Consider the following 11921-nt stretch of genomic DNA (forward strand, 5'->3'; position numbering starts at 1 on the left):
TAGTTGAGGTTTCATTGAGGAAAAAAGCTTGCTTACAAATCCTTGTCTGTGAATCTGTCATTCTGATTTGCCAGCCCCACAATCTTATAAACCAATCCCTAAATCATGTGTATGTTGTATATACATACATACATACATACATATAACAGATATAGTTACATATGCATATATATGTATATGTATATGTGTATATATATATATAACTTCATGTATTACTTTCTGGTTCTAAAGATATACTAGAGACAATTTGAATATGCATTTTATTAGCTAAAAGGATCTATTTTCATTTTTGATAAGTGAAATAGTTTAATTTGTCAGTAAAGTAAAATGTTCATTTTTAAGAGATTACTTCTGGAATATTTAGGGATGCAGTGTCATGATGACTCTCGATTACACTCTATTGACCAAATCTATGTGAATTTGTAATTTTTAGTAAAATAAATTTACACAGCCTCATCTACATGAACTGCATTTTTACTAGCATAACAAGGAAATGTTAATGAAGTTTTAGACTAATATTTACAGTTTTATTGTATGATTATTTTATTTCAAAAACTGAAATGAGGGGTTATCTATGCTGGGTCTCAGCAGCTGGGGAACTGGCAGGCACCTGCTTCCAGAGCATGGAAGGCAAACCAGTCATTAGAGGTGATAGGAGATATGGATGTGTCTAATATAATTCCCATTCAGCTCATGTGTCCACATTCCTCAGAACAATGGCTTTTTCAAGTCAGTTATAAAACCAATATTTTTTTCTTTTTGTATTGTTTTATTTTCCTGGCCAAGATACAGTAGGTTCTCACCAAATTCTCCCATTCTACTAAAATGGCAAGATATGTTTCTTCCCTCTGGTCATTAAATTTTAATGAAATATTGATGGCCTTGCTATTATGGTTAGCATTACTGCTAAGGTAATGGGCTACACATTCCAAAAGAAGAAAACCACATTAGCCCAGTACATAAAACATTATTTTTGTAAAAGATTTATTTATTTATGCATACAGAATTGGGGTAAAGGCCAGAGGTACAGGGAGGGTGAAAGGCTTCACCAGAGATAGAATGTGGAGCAGGACAGACAGATTGACAAAGTACACTGCTAAGGATAGGCAGGTCAGGAAAGGTCTATCACACCATGTGGGCCACCTCCCTGGCCAGGGATTGAACTCGTGAAGTGGCTGCTTCTAGTGTCATAGTACTATGCTTTACCCTGTTGCACACCAGGGAGGGCCCAAAACATTATTTTTTAATAGTCCTCTGTCAGAGGTAGAAGGTAAATTCATTTTATTAGTATAAATTCATTTTATTAATATAGTTATGTGTGTACCTACTATGTACTTAATTGAGTATGGGATAGAATAACATTCTCATATTCTGTTAATATGAACTACTTTGTAGTTTGCATGGCAGGCTGGAAAACTTTTTCACATATAGCATCCTATTTGGACTTCATGTAGCATTGGTTGCTTAAATATCATTAACTCCAATTTCCAAAATAGAATTTGGCAGACACTCCTCGGTGCCTCTCATTCACCCAGCATCTCATTTTCATTGCTAAGAAAAGCCTAATGGTGTTTGAAGTAGTTGCCCTGCCTCAGTCTAGTTTTTTTTTTGTTGTTGTTTCCCCAATACTCCAGTAAGGTTACAGACTAAAGATCAGGTTCTTGACTTAGAAGAAATGTATTTTTTTTTTTGCATGCTCATTAAATTTTGCTGTTCAGGAGCAACAGATTTATCTATAACGTCTACTCTCCTTTCTTCTTCATATGTGAATGTAGGGACTAAAGCTGCCATAGTCTTAATATGACCAAGAAAAGAAGGCAAATAAACAAAGGAACAAAGAGTAACACTGTTTCAGCAACTTATTTATGGAATTTATAATGTGAGTATATAAAACTGTGCCTGAAAGTTCAAGTGACATTCTTATAAGCATAGAAAAGACTAATTTAAGTCAACTTACTCTTTATACTTTACAATACTGTTTTATCAACTCAGTGGTCAACATTTATCCAGTGCTCGAAATTTTAACTATATGAAAATACAAACATAAATAGGACATGATGCTTCTACTTATTGTAGAGTCACCCACTATAAACAAATATACATAGCAGGGTGTTTACATCAAGGACTTTGTGGACTAAACAAAATATATCTACAGACCAAATAATACTTGTGACCTCCATGTTTGAATAAGGGTTTAAATATAAAAATACTTGCCAAATAGAAAAGGAAATGGATGTTTAATGCTTAAGACCAAACCAAAGCAAGATACAGTTAAAGTTATTTTGGCTAGTTTCTACCTAGTATTTCAGTTTGAGTTCCTCCATAAACACAACCTGAGACATGGACTTGCATACATACATACATTTTATTTGGGGACATAATTCTATGGGGTCTGGGCAGAAAGAAGGCCAAAGGAAAAGTCAATATGGAAGTACATCATTACGTGTGCCCCTACATTGTGCAATTTTGTAGGAACCTTCTAAGGAACGGTATAAAATATACCTCAGATGGTCTACCTGTGGGCTGAAAAAAGGGAATGTTTATAAGCTCCTGTTCTCCACCACTCAAGAGTTGCAACATGGGATGTTAATTATATGCATTTTCAGTTTTATGCATGTACTAAGTCAAGAAAGTTCTCAACAGTATCTGTGTCAGCTCTCCCTGGTGGCACAACAGTTAAATCCCAGCACTATGAAGTTGTCCAAAGGAGTATGATCCCCAACCAGCGAACTGATCCACATGGCACTGCAGACCTCTCCTGTCTTGCTACTACCCTCAGAGCTGTATTTCAATACATCTGCCTGTTCTGCTCCCCCCTCTGCCTCTGGTGAATCCTCTCACCCCTACACCTCTGGCCTACACCCCAGTTCTTGTAAGCATAAATAAATAAATCCTTTTAAAAAAAGTATCTTCTTTCTAGAAAAGCTTCAGGGACATAAAACAAGAGAGCAGAGGTATTGAGAAGTATTGTTCAGTTACATTTGTGGGTACAGGAAGCTGATCTCGAGCAGGAGTAAAGGTGGGCCAACAGGATCTGAAGGCAGGCACAAAGGAGATCTGAGATACCGCAGTACTACCATGGTAGCAGACTATGAGGAGGAAACTGGAAACACATATGGGAGTTAATGAGGAAAGTCCTTGCATTCTAATGGGAGAATCTTGAAACCTTTGTTTCCACTTCTTGAGGGTCCCCTGAATTTTGTGTAGAGGTTTACTTATGGAACTGTGGGTACTTTATTTTCTTAGTGGTGGGTCTTAGCTCTTCAGAGTACTGAGTGATTTGGAAGTGGTTAGAAGACCTAGCACTAAGCAATAAGAAGAGTAGAGGGAAGTTAATATTGGGTTAGAGGTCACTTTTCACTTTTGCCTAATGTCTTGAAGCTTATATAAAGATGTGTTTGGTTACACCTGATTAAATGCAATATAAGATTAGGCTGATATAAGTCTCTCTGATAAGTAATCTTTGATTTAAAAATGCCTAGGGCCTCTATATAGAAAACTCTGATGTGATCATATTGTTCCTTTATTTATGCTTACAGACCTGGGGTACAGGCCAGAGGTGCAGGGGCAGTGAGAAGATTCACCAGAGACAGAGTGGGCAGCAGAACAGGCAGATTGACAAAGTACACTGCTGAGGGGAGCAGTGGATGGGTCAGGAGAGGTCTGCCAGGCCATGTGGGTCAGCTCCCTGGCTGGGGATCAAACTTGTGCTGCAGTGACTTTGGAGAGCATCATTTTGCGGTACTTTAACTCATTGTGCCACCAGGGAGAGCCCTGATCATATTGTTCTTAAACACAACTGTTCAGTGCCAATCACTTCCTGCACACTTCTGTATATCATCTAACTTTATAAGATTTCTATAATTAATAATTACATTATACTATTATTGAAATGCCTTAATATTTAATTTTTTCTTAGGGAAATACATTTATGCCCCACATATGTGATTGAAATTGTGCCCCACAATTTGAGCTAGTGAAGATGTCACAGCATCTCCCAGCCAAGAGTTGCTGTAAGGAGTCCAGATGTCTTTATGCAGTGGGATTGTATTCAGTATATGGGGCTGAACTTAACAGTTAAGTGGGAATAATATGTAGTTAGACTTAACCAGCCTCCCACCTTGAAAGGGGGTCTGCTGAAGAATTCTAAACTTCTTTCAATTGGTACAACATAGTCTTCACCCTCCTTGAAGTCATTCTCCCTTATTCAACTGGAGTGAATTTTTCCTAGCTGTAAATTGATTTGCATTAAGATAAACTTGTTCAAATATCAGAGTGATACTCAGTCAGGGCAGTATATTGCTTCCTTTAGGAAGGAAAGAAGCACAATGACAGTGAAATGAGATTGGCTGAGAGACAGAAAGTTGCTTCTTCCCCCTCACCACTTTCCTGAGCATCTTCTGTTTGAGTAGAACAGTTAGAGTAAACATTCTTATAATGTATGCTGTTATCACTGTTTTGGCTAAGCTACTTGAGTTTACATAAGTTAAATGGACTTGTGAGTGACTCTAGATAAAATACAAAATAGAATTGTTAAAAGCTTTTAAACACATTGCATTCTTTAACTGCATTAAGCAGACTGGCTCTAGAATCTGTACTCTAAACCAGACTCTATTGTATGCCCAGGGATGTTGGGAGGCAGTGGAAAGCGGAGGACTTGAAATTTTGTATCATAAACATATTGAAAAGGCTAGAAACAATGAGTTTAAGACAACTTTCTAGGTTGTACAGAAGAGGAATATAAACCCTGACAAAATGAAAAGACTGATACAGTTATGGTGCATGACTATGAGAACTAGTATAAGGGCCCCAAGATATCCACATCTAAACCCCAGAACATGTGAAGAAATTTGCAGATGTGATTAAGGACCCTCAAAAGGGGAGATGTTTCTGGACTATTCATATAACCCTAATGTCATCACAAAGTTCCTACTAGGAGAGAAATAAGATCAAAAGAAGAGTTAATAAATGTGAAGATAGAGACATCAAGTAGGAGTAATATGAGAAGAGATATAGGTATCCTATGAGAGTGAGAAAGGCAAAGCAACAAATTTTCCCTTAAGACTTCTAGAAGTAATCAGCCATTGACTTTAATACAGTAAAACATCGACTTTCACACAGTAAAACACTGATTTTTAAACATCTAATCTGCAGGACTATAAGTACACTATGTATGGTATTTTAAGTCACTAAATTTGGGGCTACGGTAGCCTTGAGCAAGTTAATACAGGAGATTATTTGCTATTATATATTGTTTAAACAGCTTACTCTCTATTAAATTCACATTTTATTCTGGGTTATATTAACTTGGAGAGAATAAAACTTTACTATTTAAAATATTCTTCAGTTTATTTTTCACTAATTTAACTTTACATTTCTCCCTGATTTTTCCCACTCAGTGATAGTTTACTGTTCTTCTGTATGAGTCTCTGGCATTACAATTCATTGAGATACTCAAATAACCTAGGTTTTTCTTGGATAGGACATTTTTATTTAATGGGCAAAACATGCCTAAGGCATAGTTAAAACTATTTGTATATAGTTTAAGAGAACTTAATTAGAATCAAATGTTTTTATTCAAATTGATCACTCATTCCATTCATGCATTAATTAAACTAATATTTTACTAATCATCCAAAAATGTAATGAAGTAAAGCAAAAAGAACTTAGGAGGTGAAACACTAATAGATGATGCCTGACCCCAGAGGCTTCTCAGCCATGAGAAAGGCATATTCTCCTCAGTTTCATGAAGCTATATTTTTTTAAATAAAAACAATACAAACTTTTCTTGTTTTCCATGGCAAATATTTGCATTTAACAAATCAATGTTTTCTGCACACACAAATCAGTGTGATATAATGATGTTATGTTATGCAATATTCATATGATGGGATTTATAAACTACATTGCTTAAGATATTATCCAGTAATTGACCCAAATTTAAAGTTATGTGATGAATGCCATCTGGTTCCAATCCTCTTAACATACTTTCTCTATCTGCTAGTTTGAGACAAAGTCAATTTTGTGAATTTGCTGTTCTTTGTAATGATGAGGACTGGTCTAAATGTCCCTGCTTGACCCCTATTATTTATTATCAAATTACAGTAAATTGCATAAATAGTCACCACTTACATGGTTAACAATATACAAACGTAATTCAAAAGTTCTATCATATCCATAAGCCAGCCATAAACGCTGGTTGCATCATATTTGAGAAGTGTGTACCTTACTCATTCATAGACCATCCATTTCAAAATATTCCTTGAATACCGCTGAGGAATCTGCCAATATTGTCAGAGATTTACAGCCTTGACAGACTTAGGGAGAGCTCTGTGTGAGATTTAGTAAGGTCCAAGCGATTGGGTTGTGATGGTTAAAGCTTTCCCCTTAAAGGGAACTACAAATACTCTAAATCACAAATTTCTAGCTTATTGTTTTGGTTTTCTGTGTCAAATATTTAGGACAAAGAGGACAATACAAATAATAAAAACTTTGATTCTTAGTCTGCCAAGAATTTAAAAATTAATGAGCTCTTCACATAATTTTAGACCTAGTTGGCAGGCTAGATTGATGGATTCCTAGTAAGGGTTTATTTTAAAGAAAAACACAAGCTAATATTAGAGTGTTCAAATTAATGCAGATTTTTCAAAAGTAGCCATTTAGATTTCACAGGAAGCCATCAACACTCTCACTTGCCCACATAGAAAATACTTTTTTCTTTCAGTAACACCTTGGCTGCACACCTGTCAGTTTAAAATCAGGCATACAAATAAAGCACAGCTGTCAATTTCAAATCAAGCATAAACATAAAGAAGTGCACATGAATTGGTGCTGTCTAGACAAGTACACTAATGTGCTGGGTTGGCTGGTAGTTACCATGGTAATAAGCAAATAAGCTCTTATGGTTATGCTAAGTAGTGGGTTGTAGACATTTCCTGTACAATAACAATATTCCTTCCCTTGAAATGGAGATTGCCAAAGCAAATTTAACTGTAAGAGATGAAATCATATGTCCACTCAAGCGTTCTTGTCAAAGTGATTCTGTTCCTTGAAATTTGTCAGCATATTAACAAATTCCTCATTATGTAGCAAAGGGGCCTGAGCTTAATAAACAATAGTAAACAGTAAATAGTAAACAATAGAAAATCCAAAGAATTTTTACTCCTTTGATTTAATAATAGCTTTGGAGTGTTTTTCTCATTAAAGTCTTTCAGTCAGCTAGTACTTTTGAATCTACTGCTCTGTAACAGGTTTTGTGACAATTTTGGGTATACACAATTAAGAATTAATAATAATATACATAGAAAACCCTCAATTTTGGGCATACACACAATTAAAAATTAATAAAACCCTTAAGATTCCACTAAAACGATTTTTTGTTTTTAAGATTTAGTACAGTTCAGTGGTGGGCTACCAGTTCCAAGCGCAAAAATGTGTAGCCTTCCTAACTGCAAACAAAAAATTAAAAAAGAAAGAAATCAAGAAAACAATCCCATTTGTTATCACATCAGAACATGTTCAAAACCTATAAACTTAACAAAGGAGGTGAAAGAGTCATAAAAAAACAAACAAACAGAAAAAAAATCTAAAATACGTAATTCAAATAAATAGAAGATGGAAATGTATTACTTGTTCATGGATTGGAAGAATTAGCATTGTTCAAAGAGCCATCTCACCTAAACAATATACAAATTCAAAATACTCTCTAGCAAAATTTCAATGGTATTCTTAAAAAAAAAAAAAAGAACAAATATTACTGAAATTTATGTGGTACCACACATAGACAAAATAATTTCAACAAAAAAGAATGGAGGTTGGCTCTCCCTGGTGGCGCGGTGGGTTAAAGCACAGCACTAAGAAGCTAAAGCCACTTCTGCATGAGTTCAATTCCCGCCTGCCCCGGAGGTGACCACATGGCGCGGCAGACCCCTGCTGACCCATCCACTGCTCCCCTCAGCAGTGTGCTTCGTCGATCTGCCTGTTCTGCTCCCCGCTCTGTCTCTGGTGAATTCTCTCACCCTCCACATCTCTGGCCTGTACCCCAGTTCTGTACAAATAAATAAATAAATCTTTGGAAAAACAAAAAAAGAATGGAGGTAAGATACACTAGGTTTCAAACCTAATCAAAACAGTATGTGATAAACATAGACATAGACCAATGGAAATAGCTGAAAGTCCACTGACATGGACAGTTAATTTAAAACAAAGGAGTTGGGCCCTCCCTGATGGTACAATGGGTTAAAGCAGCAGGAAATCTAAGCTAGCACAACTGCTTCAGCGCAAGTTTGATCTTCCCACGCTGGAGGTGACCCACATGGCACAGCAGACCTCTTCTATCTTGCCTGCTGCTCCCCTCAACAGCATACTTTGCCAGTCTGCCTATTCTGCTCCCCACTCTGACTCTAGTGAAGTCTCTACTGTCCCTGCCCCTCTGGCCTTTGCCCCTGTCCTATATGCATAAATAAATAAGTCTTTAAAAGAATAAAAAAAGGAGTCAATAGTACACAATAAAAAAAAAGTCTTTGTGGGGCCCTCCCTGGTGGTGCAGCAGGTTAAAGTACAGCACCAAGAAGTTAAATCACCTCAGCATGAGTTCGATCCCTGCACCGGAGCTGACCCATATGGCGTGGCGACCTCTCCTGACATACCCATCTCTGGCCTGTACCCCAGTTCTATATGGATAAATAAATAAATCTTAAAAAAAAATAGTCTTTGTAATAAGTGGTACTAAGAAGACCGGGTAGTTGGACACCATATACTAAAATCAATTTAAATAAAGAGTTGAATTTTATTTGAGACCTGGAAGCATAAAATATATAGAAGAAAATATAGGTGACAGACTCTGACACGGAATTGGTGTTGTCTTTGTGTATTCATCTTCAACAGCAAAAAAGAGGATCTCAATAAGCAGGACTGCATCAAACTTTAAAGCTTCCACATAGTTAAAACAAAAAAACGGTTTGCTTAATGGAGATGATATTTGAAATCACATATCAGACAAGGGGTTAATAACCAAAATATATAAATGACTGATGCACTCAGCAACAACAACAACAGAACATATAGCCCATTTGAAAAATAGGAAATTTAAAATAGCATCAAAGAATATAAACATATACTCAGCATCATATGAAAAGCTGTTCTATAACACATCACTAGGGAGGTAAAAATCTATGCTATGGGGCCCTCCCTGGTGGCACAGAGGGTTAAAGCACTGCACTAAGAAGCTTAAGCCACTTCTGCATGAGTTCTATCCCCGCCTGCCCGGGAGGTGACCACATGGCGTGGCTGACCTCTCCTGACCCGCCCGCTGCTCCCCTCAGCAGTGTACTTTGTTGATCTGCCTGTTCTGCTCCCCATTCTGTCCCTGGTGAATCCTCTCACCCTCCGCATCTCTGGCCTGTACCCCAGTTCTGTATGAATAAATAAAATCTAAAAAAAAAATCTATAAACTATCAAACTTTACCTCACATTATTTCCAAGGGCTCTTACCAAAAAGTCAAGAAGCAATGAGTTTTGAGGATGTACAGAAAATGCAACCCTGGCACACTGTTGCTGGCTATAAATCAGTGAGGCCACTACAGCATGACAGTTCCAGAAAAATTAAAGATAGAACTACCATATAATCCAAAAATCCCACTTCTGGATAGTTATCTGAAGAAGATGAGAATAGTCATTCACAAAGATATGTTCTTTGCAGCACTATGCACAATAGCCAAGCTGTGGAACAACTAAAGAATAGAGGGAATATATTCATGACAGAATACAATGGATTCTCAGTCATATAAAGGATTAAATCTTGCACTTTGCAACAACATAAAATAAGTAAAATAAGTCAGAAATACCACACGATTTCACTCATATGTGGAACATCAAGGGAATGAAAGCAACTGGACAAAATAAAACACAGTCAGAATCTGACAAGAGAAGAGAGGTTACCAAAGGGGAAGTAGAAGGGAGGGAGCAGGTGGAGGGCAGACACCAACTGGTGAGTGCTGTAGGGCCTCAAGACGTGTGGTGGAGTGATGTGATGTAGGCTGTGTTTCAGGTGGGAAAATATTTATTGTGCCATAAATTAATGTTCGCTCAGTGAAAAAAGAAACATATAATGTTAGCTCATCTGTTTTAATAAATGTAGCATGTGTCAGATGTTAACAGTAGGAAAATATAGGAATCTCTATTTTCCTGCAAACGTTCTGTAAACCCAAAAATCCCCTATTAGATAGCACTAATTTTTTTAAGATGTACTAATTTTTTAAAAGGTTTTTAACCGAAATAACCACTTAATGTATTAATGGCTATTACTACTCTTTCAGCCTTTGAAAATCAAATAAAGCTTTCTTTGTCCTTAAAACCATGTCAAGGGAGTGAGGTATCTGGATATTGGGAGGAAAAGATCATACAAAGAGACAAAAAAGAGTGGTAACCCCCAGGCCAGGCTTCTGAAACAATGGTGGATTTTTAGGGTTAATTTACTCTCATAAGTCTCCTCTCAGAAGCTCTGAGGCTAAAGTTTCTTAACATTGCTCCTTTTTTGCCCTGTTACTCTTGTTGTTTATGATGGGCCACAGATGCTCTTTCTCATTTCATGATGTGTCTGCTGTGTTACTCGGGCACTGAGACTGGGGAACAACCAATTAAATATCAGCACATTTTTAGTGCCCTTGGGAAAGCTGCATAGGAAACAGACTGTGTTTATATCTCACACTTCTAGGGAAGCTGCATAAGCTGAATGCCATGTAGGACTTTCCCTTCTCTTTTATCTCAGAAAAGAAATAAAAACAAAAATCTAAATCACATAGCTACCGCAAACAAACAAAAATGTAATTTCAAATATAGACATATTCTCCTTTATGATGAACATGTATGTGCGAGAATTGTCAAAGGGTGTGGAAAAATCTGGTCACAGGCTGTTGCATTGAGGATGGATGAGCATTTCTTAGAGCTCCAAGTTACTTGATCACGTGCACCGAAACTTCGCTTATTTCCTTGGGGAGATCTGCAGGTTAGAAAAGAAAATCTGTTGGTTCCCTTCTATGTCCACCCATGACTCTAAATTCCTATTGAAGTTTTCTCCAGAGCCAAAATATTACACTTAATGTACCTTTAAGTGATTAATTTCTTACATTCCAATGTATCTATTTATTTTAATTGCATAAGTAAAACATGCAATATTTCTAAAATATGAAAATAAATATTAAAACATAACAAAAAATAGCACTTTATACATAAGGCCAGAACCCTTGACTGCCATCTCTATTTCCATCCTTTCCTCCTTTTCCCAGAAATAACCACTGCACCACTGCTTTATTTATTTATTTATTTATTTTCCTACAGGTATCCTTCCAGATCTTTTCATACTTATGCAGATGCAGAAAATATGTATTTTTTTTAATTAAAGGGTATCACACAAAGAGGTATTTGTATCATTCTGCAACTTGCTTTTATCGCTAAGTAACAGATTTTAAGTGTTCTCTATAACAAGTCTCAATCTTTTCATAGCTACCTCTTGCTCCACAGTATGAGAAATGCTGCTTATTATATGTATTTTGACTGAGGGACAATTTAGGTTGCTACATTTTTCAGCAGTACTAAAAGATGCTGTAACCAGTGTCTCATAGTGAATGAGAGAGTGCCTTTCTTTAAGGTGAATTAATAAGTGGAATTGCTGAATTAATGTTCTTTTTAATGAGTATTACCAAGTTGTTCCAGCAATTGTCTATGCCAAATTATACATATATTGAGCCCTCTGTCACCACTTACAATTCTGGAACCTTGAAGAAATTTTCTTTGTGCCTCAGTTTTCATGGATGTAAAATTAGAATAATGTGGGGCCCTCCCTGGTGGCGCAGCGGGTTAAAGCACAGCACTGAGAAACTAAAGCCACTTCCGCATGAGTTCGATTCCCGCCTGCCCCGGAG

Source organism: Condylura cristata, unplaced genomic scaffold (genome assembly GCF_000260355.1).
Source record: "Condylura cristata isolate star-nosed mole 26May11 unplaced genomic scaffold, ConCri1.0 scaffold00007, whole genome shotgun sequence".
NCBI lineage: Eukaryota > Metazoa > Chordata > Mammalia > Eulipotyphla > Talpidae > Condylura > Condylura cristata.